This window comes from Monodon monoceros, unplaced genomic scaffold, assembly GCF_005190385.1.
Source record: "Monodon monoceros isolate NGI ecotype Baffin Bay Population unplaced genomic scaffold, NGI_Narwhal_1 Super_Scaffold_14, whole genome shotgun sequence".
Lineage (NCBI taxonomy): Eukaryota > Metazoa > Chordata > Mammalia > Artiodactyla > Monodontidae > Monodon > Monodon monoceros.
Genome location: NW_021703770.1, coordinates 65007572 through 65034300, shown reverse-complemented (window position 1 = coordinate 65034300; position 26729 = coordinate 65007572). Strand labels below are relative to the sequence as shown.

Sequence of the window (26729 nt, the reverse complement as noted above, 5' to 3'; positions counted from 1 at the left end):
TCAGAGAGCAAACTTTTTATTCCATTATCCTTTAAACAGGAATGAGTTTTAATGGAACGAAGTTTAATGTAACAATGAATCAAAAAATTCACTGATATGTTTTAGATCCCACATTGCAACTAACTTCTCAGAAACTACCATTTCTTGAGTTCTGGTTCATATCAAAGGAAAATATCCGCAATTACAAGGACAGGCTACGACAGTACCCCTCTCTTTTCCAACGAGCGGGGCCAGCATTTCTTCATGTACTTCAGCCAAAGCAACAAGTTCCAAGCAGACTGTCTGCTATTAAGCCAAAACTAATGAGATTTGCAAAGTGTAAATCAATGCCACTCTCCTCATTAACTTTTTTGCTTTGGAAAATATAGATTTTTTTCCATTAAAAAACATTACGTTAACATGCAATTGGTAGTACAGTTATCTTTAAATGAACAGTATTTGAATTCTTCTATTTTATTTTCTAATACAAAAACATATCAATAGATGAAACCCATATAAACAAAAGCTCTTTGGAGTCTTCAACAATTTTTTAGAGTGGAAAGGGGTCCTGAAACCAAAACTTTTGAGATCGTACAGACCAAAAGGCAAACAGCTGGGAACAATTTGTGTACAACTGGGATGGATGAATTATAACATGGTGGAGGTGGGGGGGGGGAATGAAATGTTACAGGTACTTAATTTGTTTTTAGATACAATTCAATGCCTTTTTAAAAAGTTAAGCAATGGGAAAAAAATGTATTTCAAGTTTTCATATTAACCTACATATTTAGATTTCCAGTGTCTTCATTTCATCCTGTGGATCTGAGTTACCATCTGGTGTCATTTCCTGACAACCTTAAGAACTTCTCATATTTCTTGTAAGGCAGGTCTGCTTGCCACAAATTCTCTCAGTCTCTGCACAGGAATGTATTTCACCCTGGTTTCTGAATGATAGCTTTGCTAAATATAGAATTATTCACAGACAGCTTTTTCTCTTTCAGCACTTCAGGTGTGCCACCCCACTGCCCCAAGTGCTTCCGACGAGAAGGCAGCCACTGATCATACCCATGATCCTCTGTATGCAATGAGTGCTTTTCCTCTTGCTGATCTCAAGGTTTTCTCTTGTCTTTCAACAAGATTGTCTATGTTGTGTCTAGGCACAGGTCTCATATTTATCCTACTAAGATTCACTGAGCTTCTGGATGTGAAGTTTAAAGTTTTTCATCAAATTTGGAAAGCTTCCCAAAAGGCTATTTTCCGTACCTTTCTCTCTCCTTCTGAGACTCCCATTACGCCTATGTTGTATGCTTGACCCTGAGGCTCTGTTCATTTTCCTCCAATCATTTTTCTCTGTTTTTCAGATTGAATCATATCTACTGGTCTGTCTTTAAATTCACTGATTCTTTTTATTAGCATCTCAAAACTGCTGTTGAGACCCTCTAGTGAATTTTTCATTTCAAGTATTGTAGTCTTCAAGTCTAGAATTTCCATTTTAACTTTTTTTTTTTTTTTTTTTGTCGTACGCAGGCCTCTCACTGCTGTGGCCTCTCCCGTTGCGGAGCGCAGGCTCAGCGGCCATGGCTCACGGGCCCAGCCACTCCGTGGCATGTGGGATCCTCCCGGACCGGGGCACCGACCTGCGTCCCCTGCATCGGCAGGTGGACTCTCAACCACTTGCGCCACCAGGGAAGCCCCATTTTAACTTTTTACTTCAGAATACATTTAGATTTGCAAAGAAGTTGCAAAGACAGTACAGAGAGTGCCTGTATATGCTTCACCTAGCTTCCCCCAATGTTAATATCTTACATAATCATGACACATCTGTCAAAAGAAAGAAATTAATATTAGTACAAAACTATAGACTTTATTCAGATTTCACCAGCTTTCCCATCAATGTCTTTTTTTCTGTTCCAGGATCCAATACAGGATACCACATTGCATTCAGCCATTATGTCTCCTTAGTCTCCTCTAAGCTGTAATAATTTCTCAGTTTTTCATGACCTTGACAGTTTTCAAGAGTACTGGTCAGGTGCTCATGTAGCATGATCCCAAGTTTCACTCTGCTGTTTTCTCATGATTGGACTCAAGTTCTAAGTCCTGGGAAAGAACAGTACAGAGGCGAGTGGTTCGTTTTTTGTTTCTGTTTGGTTTTTATTGTTTTTTAAAGTTATTTCTATACCCTTATTGAGAATCTCCACTTGTTGATTTACTGTTGTTATATTTTCCTTTAATTATTTAAATATGGTTTCCTTTGGTTCTTTTAACATAGTTATAATAGTTGATTTGAAATCATTACTAAATCTAACATTTGGGGACATTCAGAGACACTTTTTTTTTGTTTTTTTGTTTTTTGCGGTACGCGGGCCTCTCACTGTTGTGGCCTCTCCCGTTGCAGAGCACAGGCTCCGGACGCGCAGGCTCAGCAGCCATGGCTCATGGGCCCAGCCGCTCCGCGGCATGTGGGATCTTCCTGGACCGGGGCACGAACCCGTGTCCCCTGCATCGGCAGGCGGACTCTCAACCACTGCGCCACCAGGGAAGCCCAGAGACACTTTTTTTTGACCGCTCCTTTTTCCTGTGCGCTAGTCACACTTTTTTTCCTGTTTCCTTCCGTGGCTTGTAATTTTGTTGTTGTTAAACCTATGGATTTTATATAATATAATACAGCAACTCTGAATTCTGATTCTTTTCCCCCTAATAGGTATTGTTGCTGTCTTACTTTTGTTTCTGTCTGGTATCATGTCTGGGCTAAATATGTGAACTCTGTCTCCCTGTGATATGCCACCACTGATGTCTCTGCTCAGTCTTGTTTTAAATGTATCTTTTTATTTTTAGGCCTGACTTCCTGAGGGGTTGCAGCTTTGCATAATTTCATGGTCAACTTGTGACTGGACAGAGGTTATGCTCAAACACCTTGAGCCAGTGAGGCTCCCACCTCTGCTGATGGGTATGTGCATGGGTAGGGGAGCTCCTGCGAAATTCAGTCTGTTTTCCAGTTTGCCCCAGGTTTATCTTTCCTCAGGCCCTTTCACATCTCCCAGGTGCATGCATGGAACTCCAGGGTCAGTCTAAAGTATGTGAATACGGTGGGCCTGCTCAGATCTTCTCTGTGCTTATGCTCAGTCTCATCCAGGAATATGTGTGCCCCAAACAGTACTGCAGTCTGCTATATGAGCGGAGCCACTGGCCCTCCCATGCACCTCTGAAATCCACATCCACAGAAAATGCCACTGAGCATCACCCGCCACTCCAAAGAGCTGAGCCCTCTTCAAGGTGAGGTCTTCACAGCCTGCTTCTTGCTGGCAGAACCTCATGCCAACCGAGCTGGGAGAGAGTAGGGTGGAATGTGTGTAGCCCCAGCCAAGAATGCCAGAGATTCCCATTTTTCTTACTCCAAGTTCGACAGCATTACACTTTTCAAAGCTTTATGCAATTGGCCTTTCGTCAGTCTCCAGAGTAATGAAATGGTTGCTTTACAAAAGTAATGTAGAAATAAATATTCTATTCAAATGTTCGTACTCTTTGGACCAGCAATCCCAGTTCTATAAAAACCACCCTAGGGAAGCCCACAATGTGGAGAAAGCTGTGCACAGCACGTTCCTACTGTGCTATTTCTCCCTTCCAGCCTCCTGTGCGGCTAAGTGGAGCCACGTAGTTCTCACCAATGCGACAAGAGTGGAAGAGATACCACAGCTTCCTGCCCACCTCCTCGATGTAAACTGCCCTGACATTCCTCTCTTTCCCGTCCCCACAGACTGGCAGCAACTCACAGACAACCATGACAAATGAAATCCCTGTATTACTTCAAGGAATGGAATCACTTCACCAGCCTGTATCTATTTTCAGGCTACTGTATGACAACTAAATAAAAAGGTATCTTATTACTGAGTAACATTACAAATCCACATTTTAAAAAGTAACATATTCTAAAAAGCTACAAAATTAAATGTACCCATTCATCACAACTACCTTAAAATACATATAAAAACATGGCAACTGCATAAAAATAATAATGCTATAATGGTAGGATTATGGATGATTATTCCTTTCAAACTTTCAATAATATTAAGTTAGTCTGATAATTTAAAAAGTTGAAATTGTTGAATTAAATCTGCTTTGAGACACTTTCCATTCTGTTTTAAGACTGTCTTAAAAATGGTTTCAAAACAGATTTAAAGGATTTTTAAAAAAATAAAATTTCCCTATTTTTTATTTATTTTTAATTTTTCAGCCATGACACATGTGGGATCTTAGTTCCCTGATCAGGGATCGAACCTGTGCCCCGTGCACTGAAAGTGTGGAGTATTAGCCACTGGACTGCCAGGGAAGCCCCAGACTTAAAGGATTTTTATCCTATCCACTTTCATAGTGGTATAAAGCATGGACCCTCTGGCCAATGTTCACATCCAAGGTACCTGGTCTGCAATCCTGCCATTGTGTTCTTTCTTTAACAATGCAGAATTATTTACCCATGTTCCTCTAGGGTACTAGCTAACAGCCTTACCCAAACAAGACTGGCTTCACATAACTAAACTATTTCTACTTTGTAAAAAACAAACACACACACAAAAACAACAAAAAAAAACCCTTCTGCTTCATCTTTCACATTTGTATTTCTTCGAGGAAACAAAGTCTAGTCTCCATGCGTGCAAGGGGATATACAGAAACTGAACCAACAAGAAGCTTTATGCCTTTTCTCACCAGCAAATTCCCTCAACCTAAAAAAATCTTTCTGGAGAAGGACAAGAGCTGGCCCCACTATGAAAAGCATAGCTTTTAAGACTGAAGTCCCTACACCCCAGAACTAAGAAACTGAAACAGCCAAGCCCAAAGAAAGCAAAACAGAGCTGCTAAAAACTCTGTCGTCCTCTCATTTTTCAAACTACAGTAGTCAGCAGTCCCCTCTTAGTTCAGGTTCCGCACTCCACGGCTTCAGTTACCCCCAGTTAACCGCAGTTCGAAAAATATTAAATGGAAAATTCCAGAAATAAACAATACACAAGTTTGAAAATGTGCACCCCTCTGAACAGCATGATGAAATCTTGAACTGTCCCACCTGGGACATGAACCATCCCTTTGTCCAGCGTATCCTGCCCATTAGTTACTTAGTAGCCATCTCAGTTATCAGAACAACACCGTATCTCAATGCTTGTATTCAAGTAACCCTTATCTTACTTAATAATTATTCACTTAATAAAGCTTCCAAGTGCAAAAGTAGTGATGCTGGTGACTCATATGCCAAAGAGAGGTCGTAAAGTGCTTCCTTTAAGTGAAGAGGTGAAAGTTCTTGACTTAAGAAAAAAAAAATTGTATGCTGGGGTTGCTAAGATCTGTGGTAAGAACAACTCTTCTATCTGCGAAATTGTGAAGGAAAAAGAAATTTGTGCTAGTTTTGCTGTCACACCTCAAACTGCAAAAGTTATGGCCACAGTACATTTTAAGTGCTTAGTTAAGATGGAAAATGCATTAGATTTGTACACTAAGATTTTGAGAGAGATACATCCACTTAACTTTTACTACAGTGTATTATTATAATTGTTCTATTATAATTGTTCTATATAACTGTTCTGTAATTGTTCTATTTTATTATTGTTGTTAATCTCTTACTGTGCCTAATATTTTTAAAAATTTATTTATTTATGGCTGTGTTGGGTCTTCGTTTCTGTGCGAGGGCTTTCTCTAGTTGTGGCAAGCGGGGGCCACTCTTCATCGTGGTGCGCGGGCCTCTCACTATTGCGGCCTCTGTTGTTCCAAGGCACAGGCTCCAGACGCGCAGGCTCAGTAGCTGTGGCTCACAGGCCTAGTTGCTCTGCGGCATGTGGGATCCTCCCAGACCAGGGCTCGAACCCGTGTCCCCTGCATTAGCAGGCAGATTCTCAACCACTGCGCCACCAGGGAAGCCCACTGTGCCTAATTTTTAAGTTAAACTTTATCACACGTGTGTACAGGAAAAAACAGAGTATGTACAGGGTTTGGTACCATCCACAGTTTCAGGCATCTCCTGTGGGTCTTGGGACATATTCCCCGCAGACAAGGCGGGGGACTACTATATACAATCTCTCTAAAAATGCAGCTAACTTATACTGGTATCTCGGTATTTCCAAGCCTAATAAGTAAACAAGGTTTGAATAAGGGAAATGTACAGAACCCCATAAAATGTAACAACAAATGTGTCTAATTATAGAAAAAAGAGGTGGCCTTGACACCCTCTAACAAGACGTACTATAAAATATCATTATTTCTAGAGCCACGCTGTCCAGTGAATCAGTAGCCACTGTGGCTACGGAGTGCTTGAAATGGTGCTGGTCAGAACCGAGATGTGTGCTCCAAAAATACATAAAATTTACCACTAACATCTTTTTTGTATTGATTACATGTTAAATTAATAATATTTAGGATAGAGTTGGTTAAATAACATACATTATAACTAAGTTCACCTGTTTCATTTTACTGTTTTAAATGTGGCTACAGGAAAGTTTTAAACGACATACATGGCTCACACTGTATTTCTACTGGGCATCACTGGTGTTATACCTGAACCAACCAGTCTAGTTTCTAACAAGAAAAATTTTATAACCATTTTCTTTTGGCTAAGCGTTCTCTAGTTCCACACTTATATGCTAAAGAATAAAGAGGGTGGGCTTCCCTGGTGGCGCAGTGGTTGGGAATCTGCCTGCCAATGCAGGGTACACGGGTTCGGGCCCTGGTCCAGGAAGATCGCACATGCCGCGGAGCGACTGGGCCCGTGCGCCACAACTACTGAAGCCCGTGCACCTGGAGCCTGTGCTCCGCAACAAGAGAAGCCACCGCAATGAGAAGCCCGCGCACCGGAACAAAGAGTAGCCCCCGCTCGCCGCAACTAGAGGAAGTCCACGCGCAGCAACGAAGACCCAACGCAGCCAAAAACAAATAAATAAATAAATTTATTTTAAAAAAAAAAAGAATAAAGAGGGTGTGTTGACCTGGGGCTACATCCCACAGTGTACTGAAGAAAAGGGCTACCTATAGTCATCACCTGGTTACTCAACAACAAGGGTCTATAATCCATTAAGACAACCAAAGCCCCAGGAGAAATCCAGATACTTTTTTTTTTTTGGTAATTTAATTAATTTATTTATTTATTGGCTGTGTTGGGTCTTTGTTGCTACGCGCTGGCTTTCTCTAATTGCAGCAAGCGGGGGCTACTCTTTGTTGTGGTGCGCGGGCTTCTCATTTCCATGGCTTCTCTTGTTGTGGAGCACGGGCTCTAGGCATGTGGGCTTCAGTAGTTGTAGCATGAGGGCTTAGTAGTTGTGGCTCGCGGGCTCTAGAGCGCAGGTTCAGTAGTTGTGGCACACAGGCTTAGTTGCTCCGTGGCATGTGGGATCTTCCCGGACCAGGCCTCAAACCCGTGTCCCCTGCATTAACAGGCGGACTCTTAACCACTGCACCACGAGGGAAGCCCTAGAGACCTTTTATAAAGTCCTCAAGGTTGAAAGCCTATCCCTGATCCTGACCATGTCATTTACCAGCTTTATATTAATCTGAATACTACTACCACTTTGAGGCCTTCCAGAAATCCTTCAGTCATCAAAGAATTAAGCGCGGCCACCTTGAGATGGCATAAGACCCTTTAAGACAGGAATGACTGTTGCTGCAGCAGCGTATGAGGTGGCATCGTGGGAAGGGGGAAATAGGAGGGAGTGTGGGGAGAGCAGGAAGCTGGACTCTGTAGGATGGGTCACTGACAGGACTTTATAAAGGTTTGACGCACTCTTTTCATTTGCTAAATATCTACTTTGTATGAAGCACTGGGCTGAACAGAGCTAAATAAACAGTGACCACTCTTAAGGAGCTCATAGTTTAACCAAACTGAAATCAGGACAGATAGGTACACAAGGTGGCTCTTCTAAGAGTTAACCCTCGGCTGGAACCTTAAGGATGGAAATCAGAGTTGGTTAATAAAATTAAATAAATTAGGGCTTCCCTGGTGGCACAGTGGTTGAGAGTCCGCCTGCCGATGCATGGGACACGGGTTCGTGCCCCGGTCCGGGAAGATCCCACATGCCGCGGAGCGGCTGGGCCCGTGAGCCGTGGCCGCTGAGCCTGCACGTCCGGAGCCTGTGCTCCGTAACGGGAGAGGCCACAACAGTGAGAGGCCCGCGTACCGCAAAAAAAAAAAAAAAATCTGTTTGCCTAGCAAATTTCTATAATCCAAATACCATGGACCTCATGAAATTGTCTTTAAGGAAAAAATTTTTAAAATTAAATAAATCAGTAGACAAAGAGCTGTGGCTAAGTGCACTCAGGAGGCAAGGCAGGTTATGGTTAAACAGGAACGCGAGTATTCTAGAGGTATGATGGACGGACTCCAAGAACCCTTTGAAATATTGTGTATGTTCCTGCATGACCTGTGTGTGTGTGTGTGTGTGTGCATGCACACACATGCGTGTGAGAAATACATTACAATCAACAGATTCTCTGATAGTAGTCTCCAAACTTGGAATGCATTTATTTATGAATTAGATACATATAATTTTATGTACTCCAGGTAACATAAATAAAATTAGGATCTGAAACAATAAGGTTAAAAATAAACATTCTAAAATTTTATTTTTACATCTTCAATGGCTTTTCCTGCACAGCCCTCTTGAATCCTGCTCTAAGAGACTTAACCAACCAAACAAACAAAAAAACGACAAAAAGGAAATTAAAAAACACCACTGATGGGGAAATAAATGTGGAAAGCCTTGAAAAAGTTATTAAAACTACACCTCAAATAGAAATGAAATGAGGCCAACCATAAAAAATTCTTGAAGTCACTTCTGGAAAGTTTTTCGCTGAAAATGAATTTGGAGTATTTTCACTGTGATGAAAGAAAAATGAAAATGTTGGTTCTACACACTGCAGGTAATCTATGTTTTTGCTTTTATCTTCAAATTGTCCTCTTTTATGTTAATATTATAAGCCATTAAAAATCCTCTTAAATGTTTGTAAGACATAAATTCTCTCTAAAATTTTAGAGATTTTAGAAAAGCCATGTAAAATGGGTCCTACGTTCCATTTTTCTTAGTACAAAATTTGAGTTACTATCACAAAATTAAAAATGTTTGCAGGAGGGGGATAGGTTACATGCCAATTGCTTTAGTGGTGAGAATGCTTAGAAAGTACATTCAGAAGTTCTCAAGTCATTCATTTTCAATATATTTTCCAAGCATACAATTTTTCCTCCAATTTCACATTCTTGGTTCTATTCTGGAAAAGTACTTATGTCACCTTCCTTTTACAATATATTTAAAATACAAAGGGATAATTACCTATAATTTGTTACTGACAATTAATCCATACAACTTATTAAAATGAAAAAGATCTTTATCAAATTAGTACGCTGAAGACAAAGTTTGTGTGGAAGAATTTAAAATGCTGAAAACTTTTATTAACAAAAATTCCCTCTGATGACTACATCATTAAAGAGATAAGACTTACTAGATAAAGGCTTAGCAGTACAGGTAGAACATCATTTTATTAAAAATACGTCAAGGGACTTCCCTGGTGGTCCACAGAGGTTAGGAATCTGCCTGCCAATGCAGGGGACATGGGTTCGAGCCCTGGTCCAGGAGAATCCCACATGCCGCAGAGCAGCTAAGCCAAAACTACTGAACTAAGCCTGCGCTCTAGAGCCCGCAAGCCACAACTACTGAGCCTACGTGCCACAACTACTGAAGCCCGTGCGCCTAGAGCCCGTGCTCCGCAACAGGAGAAGCCACCGCAATGAGAAGCCCACGCACCGCAACGAAGAGTAGCCCCTGCTCACCACAACTAGAGAAAGCCCGTGCACAGCAATGAAGACCCAACGCAGCCAAAAATAAATAAATAAAATTTTAAAAAATAAAAATAAGTCAAAAAGGTGGAAGTTTGCCACAAATATGACAAAATTTTCATTATCAATATAAAATTTAAAAACTGATTTAAAATATACTAAGCTGCCAATAGAAAAATAGGCAATGGATATAGACAATTCCAGGATAGTTAGTAGGTAACTAATAAACATATATTCCAAGTTTAATATCAAGAAAAATCCAAGAAGTGGAAACCAAAAATATTGAAAAGGTATGAAAAGGCACTCATGTGCTGCTCACGGAAATGTAAATTGGGGTCACCTTTCTGGAAAAAAATTTGGCAATATGCTTTGATCTAATAATTACATTAGGAAATTATTTCAAAATTCAGAGAAAGATTTATGTAGGAAAATGACATAACATTATTTTATTTCTGCACAGAAAAATATTGGATAAAAATGTTCTAAAATGTTAACAGCAGCTGTCTCTGGGTGGTAGACTACTGATGATGTTTACTTTCTTCTTTATAACAAGCAAATTAACTTTAGTCGAAAAAAAATTAAAGTTCCTTTTTAGAATTCCTTTCAACAAATATCGCGCAGCCCTTTTTATAGAAACAAATAATAAGTGTTTGCTATTTCTAGTCCAAATGGACAAGGCTCCTATTTTAATTCTGGATTTTTACCTCCCACTCACCAAAACCCCCATAGGAGAACAACCAGAAAGGCGCTCTAGTCAGGGAGAGATCTAAGTTCAAATCCTAGCAACACCATTTATGGCTGTGTTACTTTGGGCAACTTTTCTAAAACTCAGTGCACCCTTAAGTAAGATTACACAATTTTAGAAATTAAGATAGCTCCAATACCACAGAGGGCAGCTCAGAAAGGATATGAAGATGAAGGTGCAATTTTTGGGGGGAGGGAATAGGCTGGGACTATAAAATGAAATTATAAGAATACAGTTTGGGATGCATCCCAAAGAGAGTCATGGTGACATATGATCTGACATGATAAGCCTGAGACTAAGAGTAAGTTTTTCTTCTTTCTTCTGTACTGAACACTTCCTATGTGTTGTACACTAGGGACACAGCAGTGAACTGTATAAGCAGCGAACAGTATAAACAAGATCCCTGCTTCCAGACCACACGTTCTATGGTGGCAGGCATGCAGGTTGGAAGCGAGGCAGAAATAGACAAATCCAGTTAGTGGTGTGTGCCATAAATAAAACAAGGTAATAGAAAGATGGGGGACGGGGGCTTTTAAATAGGATGGTCAGGGAAGGCTCCTCTGCAAAGAGGGAGCCGAGACTTGAAGGAAGAGGAGCCACGGAAGATCCTGGGTCTGAGGGCAGAGCAGGTGCAAAGTCCAAGATGGGAACAAACCTGACAGTGTTCACAGACAGCAAGAAGACCACTGTGTAAGGAGATGCGACTGAAGTTAGGAGGGATCAGATTTTATGGGGCTGTATGATGAAAAGGAGTTTGGATTTTATTTTCACTGTGATAAGATCCCACTGACGTTTTCAGCAGAGAAGCATTATCTGGTTGCATTTTTTTTTTTTTCTTTTTTTGCGGTACGCAGGCCTCTCACTGTTGCGGCCTCTCCCGTTGCAGAGCACAGGCTCCGGACGCACAGGCTCAGCGGCCATGGCTCACGGGCCCAGCCACTCCGCGGCATGTGGGATCCTCCCGGACCGGGGCACCAACCTGCGTCCCCTGCATCGGCAGGCGGACTCCCAACCACTGCGCCACCAGGGAAGCCCGATCTGGTTGCATTTTAAAAATTACTTCGGGGAGTTCCCTGATGGTCTAGTGGTTAGGATTCGGCGCTTTCACTGCAGAGGCCCAGATTCAATCCCTGGTCAGGGAACTGAGATCCCGCAAGCCATGCAGTGCAGGCAAAATAAGAAAATAAAAATAAAAATTACTTCGACTGATCTGTGGTGAGAGAATTCTAGTAACAGGATGCTACATACCTTGAACTAGGTAGGAGTGATAGCACTAGCGGTGGCAGAATCAAGCAGAATTCCCACAGAGGTTGATTTCAGCTCTTTCGTTCAAACCCACCATAAAGGTCTCTTGTAAAACCGTCCCTGGTTCTCCCAGCTCCACTGTGCCACCACTGAACTTCACACACAATCCTAACCCAGTACTGCAGTCACGTACTTACATGGCTGTCCTTCGTGACGGACACACTCTAGGAATGGAGGCAGGAAGCACGTCTTACTTATCTCTGATATACCCATAGCCAAGTGCCTGGCACGTAAAGAGTGCTCCGTAAACACGTGCTGACGGCAAGAGCGAACAAACACATTTAAAATATTCAAACCCATTTGTATTAGTTTCCTAGGGCTGCTGTAACAAAGTACCACCAGCTGGGTGGCTTAAAACAACAGATTATTCTCTCTCAGTTCCGGAGGCCAGAAGTCCAAAATCAAGGTGTCAGCAGGGCTGCGCTGCCTCGGAATGAAGGCTTTAGGGAAGAATCCTTCCTTGCATCTCAGTAGTTTCTGGTGTATCCCTGCAATCTTTGGAGTTCCTGGCTTGTAGCTGCATCGCTCCAATCTCTGCTCCCTCTTCAAATGGCCTTCTTTCTTGTGTGTGTGTCAGAGGCTCTGTGTGTCCTCTCCTCTTCTTAGACAGACTTCAGTCATTGGACTTAGGGCTTGCCCTAACCCATATGACCTCATCTTGATTGCATTTGCAAAGATCCTCATTTCAAATAAGGTCACATTCTGAGGTTCCAAGTAGACATGAATTTTTGGTGGACACTATTCAACCCATTACACCTTTCAACACCAAAGTGGACTGCCTTGTAAAGTGGTAATCTTCTCATTCCAAAAATGTTCAAGCAAAAACTGAGCAGCCAAAATCAGTATGTTCAATAGAAGAGACTTCTGGATTGCCCGGTGTGTCCTTTAACCTCCTTGGTTTCAGTTTACTTATCTGGATGTTGAGGGTGCTGACTTCCACAGACTCTTCTAACATTGATGTTCTATGATTCCAGGTCATAAATACTATAGCAGAAAGCTTACCTTCTCAGCTCTGAAATAGGCATAATATTTTTTGTAAACTATCTGCCTCCAAACTCACTTCATTTTTCCATTAAAAACCCAGTGCAGGGCTTCCCTGGCGGCGCAGTGGTTGGGAGTCCACCTGCCGGTGCAGGGGACACAGGTTCATGCCCCGGTCCGGGAAGATCCCACATGCCGCGGAGCGGCTGGGCCCGTGAGCCATGGCCCCTGGGCCTGCGCGTCCGGAGCCTGTGCTCCGCAACGGGAGAGGCCACAACAGTGAGAAGCCCACATACTGCAAAAAAAAAAAAAAAAAAAAAGCAGTGCATTCCTCCATACATCATTCCCCCACTATAATTCCATTTTAATAAACCACTCTGAATACCTACTATGTGCCAGTGAATAACTCGTTTCTGACCAACCTATAATAAATTATTAGCTAACTAGACCTAAGTTTCTTCATAACTTTATTTCTACTTAAATGATATTCCACCTGACAGCGTAAGTTACTTTTTTAATGTTGTTTTTTTAAAAAAACTGATTTCTCTGATTACAAAAAAAAAAAAATACAACAAACCGCAAAAGTACAAAAATAGTAAAAGTTACCAGAAACCCCACTACCCAAAGATCACATTTTGCTGAGCGACCTTCCAGACTTGTATGTATTCATACACTGGTGTATACAATATCCTCCATGTTTTTATTGACAAATACAGATATTACACAGAAAGTTAAATCAACAGGCTAATATATACATGCCACTTTTCAGCTAAAATTTTCCCCATTCAAACTGTTACGTATACCTTTCCAAGACAAATATGGATCCGTGGCATCATTTTACTGGATATAGAGTTTTACGCTGAATTAAAACACTGTATTTTAACAATATCCAATGACGAGCACTGAAATAACCTAAACATCCATCAATATCAATACTGCAAATTGTTGCCAAAAATCTATGCACATGTATCTTAGCAAATTGTTCTAACTGTCCCTTTGGATAAATTACAGGACTGCAGAAAGGGTAATATTCACATCTAAAATTTTGATTTGTAAAGACCTACTGTATTCCCAAAAGATTGAATCAAATGATGCTCCCAGCTACATTTATAAGACTACCTATTTTCGGGACTTCCCTGGGTGGCACAGTGGTTGGGAATCTGCCTGCTAATGCAGAAGGCACGGGTTCTAGCCCAGGTTCGAGAAGATCCCACATGCCACTGAGCAACTAAGCCATGAGCCACAACTACTGAGCCTGCGCTCTAGAGCCCATGAGCCACAACTACTGAAGCCCACATGCCTAGAGCCCGTGCTCCGCAACAAGAAAAGCCACTGCAAGGAGAAGCCCAGGCACCACAACGAAGAGTAGCCCCCGCTCACCGCAACTAGAGAAAGCCAGTGTGCAGCAAGGAAGACACAATGCAGCCAAAATAAAATAAATAAATAAATATATTAAAACAAACAAACAAAAAGACCGTTTTCTCACACCCTGCTAAGATTGGGTTTTGCCAGTCTTTGCCAGTAAGAAAATGTTTCCCCACCCCCCAAATTTTTAAAATTTATTTTATTTTGCATTTCCTTTATTACTAGCAAAGCTGAACCTGTTTTCCTACTTTTGTATTTCCTCCTGGAACGGAGTGAGTCTTCTGCTAACCTTCTGCTGAGTAGTCTTAACTTTTTTCCTATAGATCTTATTATATTGCCCTGTTAAAAGTAAAGAATCCTTCAAGGACTAAGGCCACTCACCACTCCTTTTCAACATCATACTGGAAATCCTTGCTAATGCAATAAGACAATAAAAGGAAATAAAAGGTATATTGATTAGAAAGGAAGACATAAAACTCTCTTTGTTCACAGATCGCATGATCATTTATGTAGAAAATTGGAAAAAAAACAGACAAAAAAACTCCTGGAACTAATGAGTTATTACAGCTAGGTTGCTGGGTACAAGGGTAATATACAAAGTCAATCGCTTTCCCATATACCAGCAATGAACAACTGCAATTTAAAATTAAAAACACAATTCTATTTACATTAGCACCCCGCAAAATGCAATATTTAGGTATAAATGTGTACAAGATCTATAGGAGGAAAACTACAAAACTTGGATGAACCAAATCAAACAACTAAATAAATGGAGAGACATTCCACGTTCATGGATAGGAAGACTCAATATTGTCAAAATGTCAGTTCTTCACAACATGATCTACAGATTCAATGGAATCCCAATCAAAAATCCCAGCAAGTTATCTTTTTTTTGGGGGGGGGAGGGGCTGCGCCATGAGGCATGTGGGATCTTAGTTCCCCAACCAGGAATCAAACCCAGGCCCTCAGCAGTGAGAACACAGAGCCCTAACCACTGGACTGCCAGGAAATTCCCCCAGCAAGTTATCTTGGGGGATATTGACAAACTGATCCTAAAGTTTATATGGAGAGGCAAAAATCTGAGAATAGCCAACTCAGTATTGAAGAAGAAGACCAAAGTCAGAGGGCTGACACTACCCGACTTCCAGACTTACTATGAAGCTACAATAATCTAGAGAGTGTGGTACTGATGAAAGAATAGACAAATAGATCAATGGAACAGAATGGAGAGCCCAGAAATAGAGCCACAGAAGTACAGTTAATTGATCTTTGACAACAGAACAAAGATAGTCTGGAGCAAAGATAGTCTCTTTAACAAATGGTGCTGGAACAACAGGACATCCTCATGCAAAAATGAATCTAGATACAGACTTTACACTCTTCACAAAGTAGAGTTCAGGGAACTCTACTTGATGCTCTGTGGTGACCTAAATGGGAAGGAAACCAAAAAAAGAGGAGATATATGTACACGTATAGCTGATTCACTTTGCTGTACAGGTGAAACTAACACAACACTGAAAAGCAACTATACTCCAATAAATTTTTAAAAATTAAGCCAAAACGAATCATAGACCTAAATATAAAATACAAAACTATAGAACTCTTAGAAGAAAACACAGGAAAAAATCTAGGTGATGACTTTTTAGACACAGCACCAAAGACACAGTCCACCAAAAAAAAAAAAAAAAATCAGAACTGATAAGCTGAAACTTCTGCTCTACAAAAGACAATGTCAAGAGAATGAGAAGACAAGACATGCACTGGGAGAAAATATTTGCAAAGGAGACATCTAATAAAGGCCTATTATCCAAAATATATAAAGAACTCTTAAAATTCAACAATAAGAAAACAACTCAATTAAAAATGGGCCAAAGACCTTTAAGAGACACTTCACTGAAGAAGGTATACAGACAGCAAAAAGCATGTGAAAAGATGTCATCAGGGAAATGCAAATTAAAACAATGAGCTATCACTACACACCTATTAGAATGGCTAAAATCCAGACCACTGACAATACTAAATGTTGGTGATGATGTGGAACAACAGGAATTTTCATTCACTGCTGGTGGGAACGCAAAGAGGTACAGCCACTTTGAAGATAGTTTGGTGTTTTCTTACAAAACTATATATACTTTTACCCATATGATCCTACAATCACACTCCTTTGGTATTTACCCAAAGGAGTTGAAAACTTATGTCCACACAAAAAACCAGCAGATGTTTGTAGCAGCATTATTCACGGTGCCAAAACCTGGAAGCCAATTAAGATGTCCTTCAGTAGATGAATGGATTAATAAACTGTGATACATCCAGACAATGAAATGGTATCCAGTGCTAAAAAGAAATGAGTTACCAAGCCATGAAAAAACAAGGAGGAACCTTAAATGCACATTACGAAGTGAAAGATGCCATCCTGAAGGCAGAGGACTGTATGAATCCAATTATGTGACATTCTGGAGAAGGGAAAACTAGAGAGAGAGTAAAAACGTTCAGTGGTTGCTGGGAACTGAGGGGTAGGGATAATTAGGTGGAGCACAGAGGATTTTTAGGGTAGTGAAAATTCTCTGTATGATACTATACTGATGGATACATTTCATTATACATTTGTCCAAGCTCGCAGACTGTACAACACCAAGAGTGAGCCCTAATGTATATACATCGTATGGAATTTGCATGATTATGATATATCAATTTAGGTTCATCAATTGTAACAAGTGTACCACTTTGTTGGGGGGGAAGTTGATCATGGGGGAGGCTAAGCATGTGTAGGGACAGGAGATACATGGAAAATCTCTGACATTCCTCTTAATTTTACTGTGAAACTAAAACTACTCTTAAAAAAAAGTTTGCTTTTCACAATAACTTCACTGTTTTTCTTAAAATATACGTGCATTATGAAGAATTCAAGGAAAAAGTAAAATGAAGTAAAAAAAAAAATTCTACCACTCACCCTTTCATACATAGTAAACACATAAATGGTTTAGAGAGTGAGCTCTTTTTATATCAAGAATATTCTTTTATTTGCTAAAATTCTTTTATTCCCTAAAGTGGAAAAAAAAGTTTTATTCTTAAGTTAATTTTTAAAATACAGGTGAAATATGTGTTCCTTTTTAAAAGGTTATTCCTGCTGAGTTATACATAAATCACATTTTAACAAATATCTTCCTAACAGGCCCAATACACTTTCAGTAATGGTTTTGCCTTATCTGACTATATTTTAAGTAGAAGTAACTCAGACATTTTAAAAATTGAGTGTGTTTGTCCTTTAACTTGTTCAAATAATCACTGGTCTATCAGCAAATGCTACTCAAAGGAATAATGTTCAGTAAAGAAAGACTGCTACTTATGGAAATCCTATAAATCAATCCTTTTTTAAGGAAGTAGGGGTATAGTGAGAAAAGCAACAGATTAAAAGTTGGAAGAACTAAGTTTACAGCTTTAATTTTTCCACTTTCTAATTGTGTGATCTTGGAGAAATCCTGACCTTTCTGAGTCTCGACAACCAAATCTTCAAACTGTTGAAGATAAATTACTTATAAGGTCTCTTTCAAGCATTAATATTCTGATTCCATTCCTGAAGAAGGCCTAAAATGATTAAGTATGGAGATCCAGGATTATGAGCAAACAAAATCAGGAAAAAAAAAAACACCTGATGTGTAAGGTATTATTTCTGTATGCCTATGCAGAACAGTAAAATACAGCAACAAGGTAATAAGGTGAAATACAGTAAACAGCGGTCTACAAACTGGATCATGCATACATACCCTGAGGAGCACCTGGGCATGGAAAGTTTCAAGGGAATTGATTTCTAGGTCTTCACCTTCCATATGTACAATTTTCTAGAACTATTCTACTGACACGTCAGTTTTCATTTACCTCCTTCTCCCCTTTCACCTCTCCTCTTCTGCCCTACATAAATCTCTACAAGTCCTGAAACTTACTGTGGAGCTGGGGCCTAACAACAGCTGAGGAGCCAAAAGGAGAGTTTCAAATATTAATGCTGAAAAAGGTAACTGCTCTCCAGACTGGGTATCAAATTTTTTTCAAATCAAATGGTCACCAGCTCCTATTTCCATGAAAATGGAAGGAGAACCAAATCCATTTGCTACTCAAGAAAGCCTTAAAAGTATTTTTGATTGTGGATCACTTTGCTGTCAACTCAAAAGAATGGGTGATACTGGTAAAATAAAGCACGTTTTATTACCATCTACTAAATTTGTGGACAAGATTTCTCAATACTTTAAGGTAAAAAAGGAAAAGAATCGGTGCAGAACCTCATCTTTTCTAATAATACTTATAAATGGATAAAATAGATTTCTAAATGATTTAAAATAAACAAAATGCATTTCCAATGAAATTTTTACTATTTAATATTTATTAAATTTAATAACTCACATGTTGTTTTGATTGTCTACTGGTTATCATTGTATTGGTAACTCAATCCAAAATAAATCTGACACAGCCTTACAGACACAGGAAATTTCAAATGTTTTAAATTATAACTGTTTTTGCATAGAACTCAGAAGAACTGGGTGACACTGCTTAAGTACTTTCTATTTCCATCTACTAAATTAATGAATGAATTTACTTTCGTTGTAGAAAAGTATGACACTGTGATTGATAAAACGCTTTCAAATATAAAAGAATACATTAGGATAAGAATATGTAGAGACTGTCAAACAGAAATGAGTTCAAAGAGAAAAATAAGGAATGTAAAGATTCTGTTAAAATTAAGAGCTTGCTCACATTTTATTAAAACAGATGATGGGGATATCAAATTTTAAAAATTCCCCTGGATGTATTTAAAACTGTGATTTAAATAATACACCAAAATCTACATCATTTACAAATACACTTGGAAGAAAAATTCTAGATATGTAAGAAGGTATCCAGTTTTTTGTGGGTTTTTTCCCCTAGTTTTTCAAAGGGATATGTGAGCAAAAAATGTTTGAAAACCCTTGTAGTAGAAGTCAAAATATGTCACTAGTCTCAACCTTCATCCTAAGATACTGCCTACTGGACATCCCAACTGGAGGGCTCCCAGACACTTGAACTCAACATATTTAAAAAGTAAACTTATAATGTACTCCACCACCCTCCCCCAATCCTCCACACACATACACAAAAGAGGAAAAGAAAAAAAAAAAAAACCTGCCTCTTTTGTATTTTTATTACTAGCTTCATGATCTACCTGGTCTCCTAAATTTAAAAGGTGAAGTTTTTTGTTTGTTTGTTTTTAACCTCTCAAATCAAATCAGTTCCGAGGACCTAACTCCTGACTTCCTATCTCTATTCCTTCCACCACTGCCACTGTTCAAGATCTCTTCACGCGCTATCATCAAACAGCTCTCCTTTAAAACAATAACTATACTTAAATTTACTTCCCAACATCTCCCATGGAGAGTGAAGCTACTTTATCATTATCAGAGCTATACAAAAATACCTGTCATGCATACAGCTGAGTTACGCCAAGAATTATAGAATCATGAGGTCAGACAGAACCAGGAAAGTCAAACCCCTTGACAAGAACCTCATCCAAGTATCTTTCAGGAATTTTTAATCTCATGAGGCAGTGTACTTCCTCTCTGGACATCTCTGTCAGAGATCTGGGCCCAAATACAACTTGTTTGACTTTTTCTAGGATTATTGTAGTTAAAACGGAGATTCATGTTAAAAGAAGAACACGTAAAATTACACAAAATTCTAAACAAAGAGTTAAAAATTACTTACAATTTCAGCATCCACAGATGGCTTCTGTTAGCATTTTGGGATATATATTGGCTTTTCTTCCTTCTGCAATCATGCACAGTATGTGAATATGTATATATTTTGTGATTTATTTTTAAACAAAATCGGGATAAATCTGTAAATACCCTGAGGATTTTTTGTTTGTTTGCTAGCTTAATATTGTAAGCAATTCTTCATGCAATTAAATATTCTTCAAATTCTTCCAAGTATTTTAGTGGGTACACAATCCAGAAATAGTAGAAAATACTAAAATTTATTTATCCATTTGTAAACTATTTACACTATACATACTTTAAATTCTTCAATGCATTTTAGTGGTCACACAATATAAAAATAAATACCATATACTCACAATAAGAAATACTATAGTAAACCATTTATAAATTATTTGTTTTCAATTTTTCAGTGATAAATACATGATGAATATCCTTGAAGATCATTAATCTTTATCTACATTTCTAGTTATCTGCTCAGGACAGATACCCAAAAGTAAATTATCAGGCAAAAGTATTAATTATTTTATTCAATTGCCAAATTACTTTTCAGAAAACGTAAAACAATTAGACTCCTACTAGCATTACGTGAGTATAATCTTCAAGCTGTACACTTATTTTTTTAAAATTTGCCAATCTGAAAGCAAAAATCAGTATCATTCTTTTAACCTGCATTTCTTTTATTACTAGTGTGCTTAAACACAAGATCTCCCTTTCTATTTCTATTGTTTCTACCTATTGGTACTTATCTACCCTCTGAGGTAACATCCTTTTTCCACGCAGTAAGAGGAAGTAGAAGAGAATGCATGGGCTTTAGGGTCAGAATGACCCAGAGTTTAATCCATTTCCAGTACCTAGTTGTGTGGCCTTGGACAAGTGACAACTTTAAGCTTGGATCTCTTCCTGTATATTAGCAACTGACCTCACAAAGTAGGAAAAGGGTATAGCAATCAAGAACATACAACCAATCAAAATCTAAATTAATCCTCTTCTCCTCCCTCTCATTCACATGGCAATCCTTCAAATACTGGAAGACAGCAATGCTCCACCATCTCTCACCAAGCATTCCCCACCTCCATTCCCACCTCCGCTGGCCCAAAACCTGAGTCTTTTTTCTCCAGACTAAATGTCTCCAATTTCTTCAGTCACCTGTCAAACAATACAGTTTTCAAATCACCTCACCACCCTGGTCACTATCTTCAGAGTCTGATTTAGCTTAATCATCTCCTCCTAGAACATGGCATCTAGAACAAAATATTCCAGATATGGTTTGAAAAGACCAGAGCGAAGGTTATCATTTCAAATAATCATCTCAAATCATCAAATTTGTTTTCTTTATCAAGATCCATGAACAAAATCTATAATCCGTAAACCTAAAAGTCTAACTATATTCCACTCACCTTCACCAATGAGGGAGACCAGTTTGAAAGTAAGGGTGTGGAACATGACAGGCTCTTCTCCAAGATCTTGCCTGATGCCTCAGACAAGCGATCTAACTTGCCTGTAAGCTCAGTTTACTTACTTCTTGGTAAAAGTGGGATTTAATGTCTCTAAGCTCAGTTTACTCACGCCTTGGTGAAAATGAGAGTACTGCCAATTATCTCATAAAGCAATCTTTTGTAAAGATTAAAAACATCAATTACAGTATCTGGCATGTAGAAGGTCCTCAATAAATGGAAACAAATAATTATAATTAATACTGAAACAAGACTACTGCATCTTTATTAAGCACTGTTTACCAAGTACTTTACATGGTCCTGAGCTAGAGTTTGGTCTACTCAAAACTTCGAGAAACAGAGTAGGTTTTGCCGAAATTTAGTTATCTGATTAATAATTTTTCTTCCCCAAATTATGCCCTGCCTTTGCCCTCTCCTCCCTCTAGCCATCATCTTCAGAAAACGAAGAGCCATCCCTACCAGCAGGTGGAGGCATGGAGCAATAATCCAAAATTCCTACTCAAAATTATAAGCAAGAGATTCTCTGATGACAACCACAGGATCAGCGGCATAGATCCCTTCAGAAGGCTTCCTGCCAGCAGCCAAAATGAAGCCCCACAAGCTTAGAAGGCTCATCTACAAATATAGCTTTTATTCCTTTCCTCACATACTGACCGCATGAACACTTACACCTGAATGCAACCATGCAAAAAGTATCATTTACTTGTGAATAACCTTTTGAAAGGCATATTTGGCAACAATGTAAAAATTAACGGTCTACCTTATTTTCAGGCAAGAACAGGCCATTTAAATATGGAAGAGAATATACACTTAATTTTCTCTCAATTCAAAATAATCATAAGATATGAGCAATCTGTAGCCAGAAAAAAATATTTTGAGTTTTTAAATTAGAAGATTAAAAATTAATTGTTGAAGTTTTCTGGAGTGGCCAAAGGGAATGTAAGAATGTCCAGAAAACTTCCACTAAAGATATTGAGTCAAGAGACTTCTAACAAAATTAGAAAGATTTTATAGCCACACAACAAATGTGATACACACAGTCTTTAGTACAGAAAAAGAAAAAAATTAAATTCATTAAGAGGATCTGCATGCAATGAGGGTTCTTTATCATCTAAATTTCCTAGGTGTTTTTATGACTATTAATGATCCCAGACAAAAACTGAGTTAAGCTAAACTCTGTCCGTTTCCCTTTCTTCAGCTCTCTTCTTCCAAGCCTGTCTCTATATCCATCCCCAGAAAAGAAGTCAATTCTTTAAAACTGCTGTAATCCTTTCTGAAAAAGGAAAAAAGGAATGAAGGGAGGAAGGGAGGGAAGGGGAAAGGAAGAGTTGAAATTTACAACTAAAGTGTTAGCAGAAGTCTTATCAAACTGCCTCGAAGAGAATGGACGGTACATCCCTCTCCCTCTTTCCACCCAAAGTGGGCGCCCTAATCTTCCTAACTCCTGCAGAGAGCTTAATATTTTACCTCTCGCAGGACATTTGTGTTTAAAAAAAATTTTTTGAGTAGACAGTATGTACAACTGACAGAACTCTAGGCATTGCAACAAAGCACCAAAATCTGGACATAGGTCTAAAACCTCTCAATTCACATCCCACAGACTACACGTATTCCTGATGACAACTTATAAACCAGTAATTTGAACACCCTACTCCACAATCAAATCTGCAGTCCAAATACACTATAAATTTACATTAATATTATGTTTGAGCATGTTATTTGAAATATAGTATAAATACATATTTGTTCTGAAGTATAAGCCAAAATACGGTAGTACTGAATTTAAATCAAAATACGAAGTATTTCTGAAAATAGAAAAATGAAACCAAGGTCCCAACCAAAGGAGTGTCTTGGGAGTGGGCAGGGAGGAAGGTGTCATGAACAGAATCACTCCCCCGTTCACCACTGTTCACACAACCCCTGTACTGGCTTCTGAATGCAGGCTTGTGAAAAGGCAACAACTATGCTAACAATATTTGAAATGATGCAATTTACAAACTGATATTAGATATATAAGAACCTCCATAAATAAGCACAGGATATGCAAATGAAATGTCACAAAAGAGGTAATGCCAATGTACAAAAAACAGTCGAGAAGCTGTACACCCTTGCTTACTGCAAGTGAAAACAAACTCGGTGTACCACAGCACATCTACTGAAGCAGTAAAACGTTTATATAAATGTTTATAAAATGGTTATTTAACATATAAGTATTACAATTTAATACTATGTGATTGGAGATGAAAGAGATATGCTCATTCATCTTTGCACTGTAAAAGAAGAGAGAATTCTAGAAAGTCAGAAAGTGTTCCTACCTCTCGACCCAATCTAGTGCTTCCACTCTAAGGACTTTATCAAATTTGCACGAAGGTATTAAATGAAGTTTTGCAGCCAACAGCAACAACCTGAAAGTAGCTCTCATGTTCCGCATCCGGAGAACGTGCTACGGACAGATCAACATGACATCACTACTAACCATCATTAAGCACACTACACACCTGCTCTGCCAATACAGTCGCCACTAGCCATATGGAGCTATTTAAACAAAACTGTATTTAAAATTCAATCCCTCAGTCAAAACTAGTCATATTTCAAGGGCTCACCTAGCTATATGGCTAGTGACTATTATCTTAGGTACTGCAGAGAACATTTCCATCATCACAAAAACTTCTTTTGATGGTGCTTTTTGATCTACATAGCTACCTGCGCCTCCTCTCTCCTCCTCCCCTACATGCACCCATTTACCGAGAAACATCTTCTTAACCTTCAGGTCTTAGCCTAAGGCTCAACTACCACGTGAGGCTTCCCCTGATTTACCCAGGAAATGTAGGTATACCTTCTTGTAGTCTCATTAGAGCTTGATAACCCCAGTACAAAAATTATGTCACATATAAGCATACCATTTTCCCCACCACAATCCTGTAAAAGCTTTTTCAAGGAGAAACCAACCAACTTTTATCCAAGGGGCTCTGAACTGTTCTGGCACATACAGGACCTCGATAATTTGTTATATTCTTAGAACGTTACCAAAGACACCAGAGATGTGGACTGTGAATACAGGTGGAAAATGTTTATGAATAAGGAAGGCAATGCTTCAAAGAAAAACTTGGTTAGGTTGGCAGGCTCACAAGTGATTTTTTTTTTTAAACTACTAATTCTTTACATTTTCTCAGCACCTAACACAAGGAGCCTTGTTCACAGAGGTGTTCAGTAAATATTTGTGGAATAGTTTCTGGATTAAAAAAAAAAAGACACCAAGAATGAACCCTGTGGTAAACTATGGACTCTGGGTGATACTGATGTGTTAGGGAGGTTCATGTACTGCTCATGTTGGAGATACTGATGATGGGGAAGCTACGCATGTTCCAGGTGAGGGAAATCTCTGCGTGTTCCACTTCACAGTGCTGTGAATCTAAAACTGCTCTAAAAAATCAAATCTATTTAAAAAAAAAGATACAGATGCTAAATTAGAAATCAAATTTAGATTATTATGGTATTAAAAGCATATGTTTACATGTTAGATCCCCAAATTTTGTTCAATAATAATACATATCATAGATTTATGTTAAATTTTAAAAATTAAACCTCAGATTTCTAACCCAAATAAGACTTGTTTCCAGTGCATAGAAAATCTGACTGAAATAATCCCAGATGCGGTGTTTTGGCATGCTATCAATACACTAGCTCAACTTCCATGCTTAATAAGCACCTACCTATGCAAAGCACTGTGGCCACAGTGGTGAACAAGATAATTTCTGCTCTCACAATATTTTTTTCCAAACAAGAAACGTATTTTGCAAGATAAATGTTTTTATACTCAACTATCAACAACAGATATCCCCAGAATGGTGAAAACAATCATCAACCATCTTCTATTATCCTTATTTTTCAAATAATTAAAAAATTTGTATTAACTATTTGAGAAAGTAGTACATGACCTGATTTAAAACAAAAAGTTAATGCTTCATTTACTTGGCATCCTTGGGAGACTTGGTGCTCCACATAAATGAATCTTCCAGATAACTCGGGCTTGTCCATTTAAACATCAACACTTAAAATGTTCGGCATGGAGGTTTTTTTTTTTTTTAAACAGCACAAATCTTTCAACTTTTAAAAACAGACTCCATTAAATGTTATTTTGACTAATGTCAAAAACATAACTGTGTTGTATAACACTCAAGATGCCAAACTTTATGTCCTTTTTAAAAGTTTTTGGCTTTGAAGAGCGTTTCTTCTGACCCCGAGCTTTTGGTGCGTCAGCTGTCAACTTTTGCTGCTATCAGTATGAACCTGACTCTAGCAGCCTCCCATCCCCCTTCAAATGTGCTGCTACTTGGAAAACAAGTTCGTCAGAATTTTGCCTAAAACACACTGGCTTTGAGAGGATCTCCAAATCTACTTTGGTCGCTCAGAGTCTTCGCTTACTTCCTGAATCTGTTAAAGTCTGGAGAGCCAAGTTTTGGATAAAAGAGTTACTGCTTTACCTGGATGAAAGTCCTTTCGTTGATGTCCTTTTTTCAACTGATGCTCAGTCAGAGATAAAACTTAAAACTTCATTAGCCATTCACTCATTCAACCAATATTACTAAGTCCCTACTAAGAACTGGGCTCCCATATTACAATGAAAATGGAATTGAGAACATATTTTAAAATACAAGTACTCTAATATAAATAACTGTTCTACTAGTGCTTAAGGAAAAAAAAAAAGAAAAAGAAAAACAGATTTCTTAAAGTCTTTTAAATGAAACTACAAAACCACCCAAACTTCTTATAATTCCTTTAACTTAAGACTTAGAAACTGAAGATTCAAGGGTAAAGAAAGCTTTTGATTTAACCAAATATTTACTTTATACAGCTCTGAATAAGATTCCAAGATTTTCTACCTCTTTTTCAGTCTATTACAAATTCCCATCTGGCCCTAAAGAAATCACTATGACATATGTTTTAGTATTAAATGATAATCAAAGTCTTGATAATGATAAATATACCCATTCAGCATCATGGTAAGTTTACCGTCATTTTAATACTGTGCATCGCTAATTTGAAAAAAGTGTTAGTTCAGGAAAACTTCTGTCCAAGTTTTCAGAAGTTCCTATACACTTCACTTTGGGGTACAAACAATTTCTTTTAAGCTTTAATAGTAAGTATGGTGTGGCTATACAATATTTGCTTTATCTGCCAATCATATTTTTTAAATTCCATTACCTATTTAAATCTAAGGCTAGGAAATGAGTCAAGAAGGAATGGAGCTTAAAGTTGGTCTCTGTGGATTAATTAAAACATCAGGTAAACTCCCTGGCATCAGCCTTACTTGTTTTAACTCCCTTGGAATCTCCCATCTCATTCATTTTCTCCTT

General features: G+C 38.6%; 1 protein-coding gene across 17 annotated transcripts in view; it reads right to left on the bottom strand.

Moving 5' to 3' along the window:
* PDE7A (phosphodiesterase 7A) overlaps positions 1-26729 on the bottom strand; it is a 380288-nt gene that overhangs the window by 107631 nt on the left and 245928 nt on the right. The window contains exons 1-2 of one of the 17 annotated variants that reach the window (XR_003793494.1): positions 23688-24880; positions 19905-19967 (exon numbers count right to left, since the gene is read on the bottom strand). The exons of 15 other annotated variants lie outside the window; for them this stretch is intronic. The gene's annotated coding sequence lies outside the window, so the exon portion shown is untranslated. Of the gene's footprint in view, positions 1-19904; positions 19968-23687; positions 24881-26729 lie in introns of those variants that run through there. One more of the 17 variants, XR_003793495.1, reaches the window with a different exon arrangement.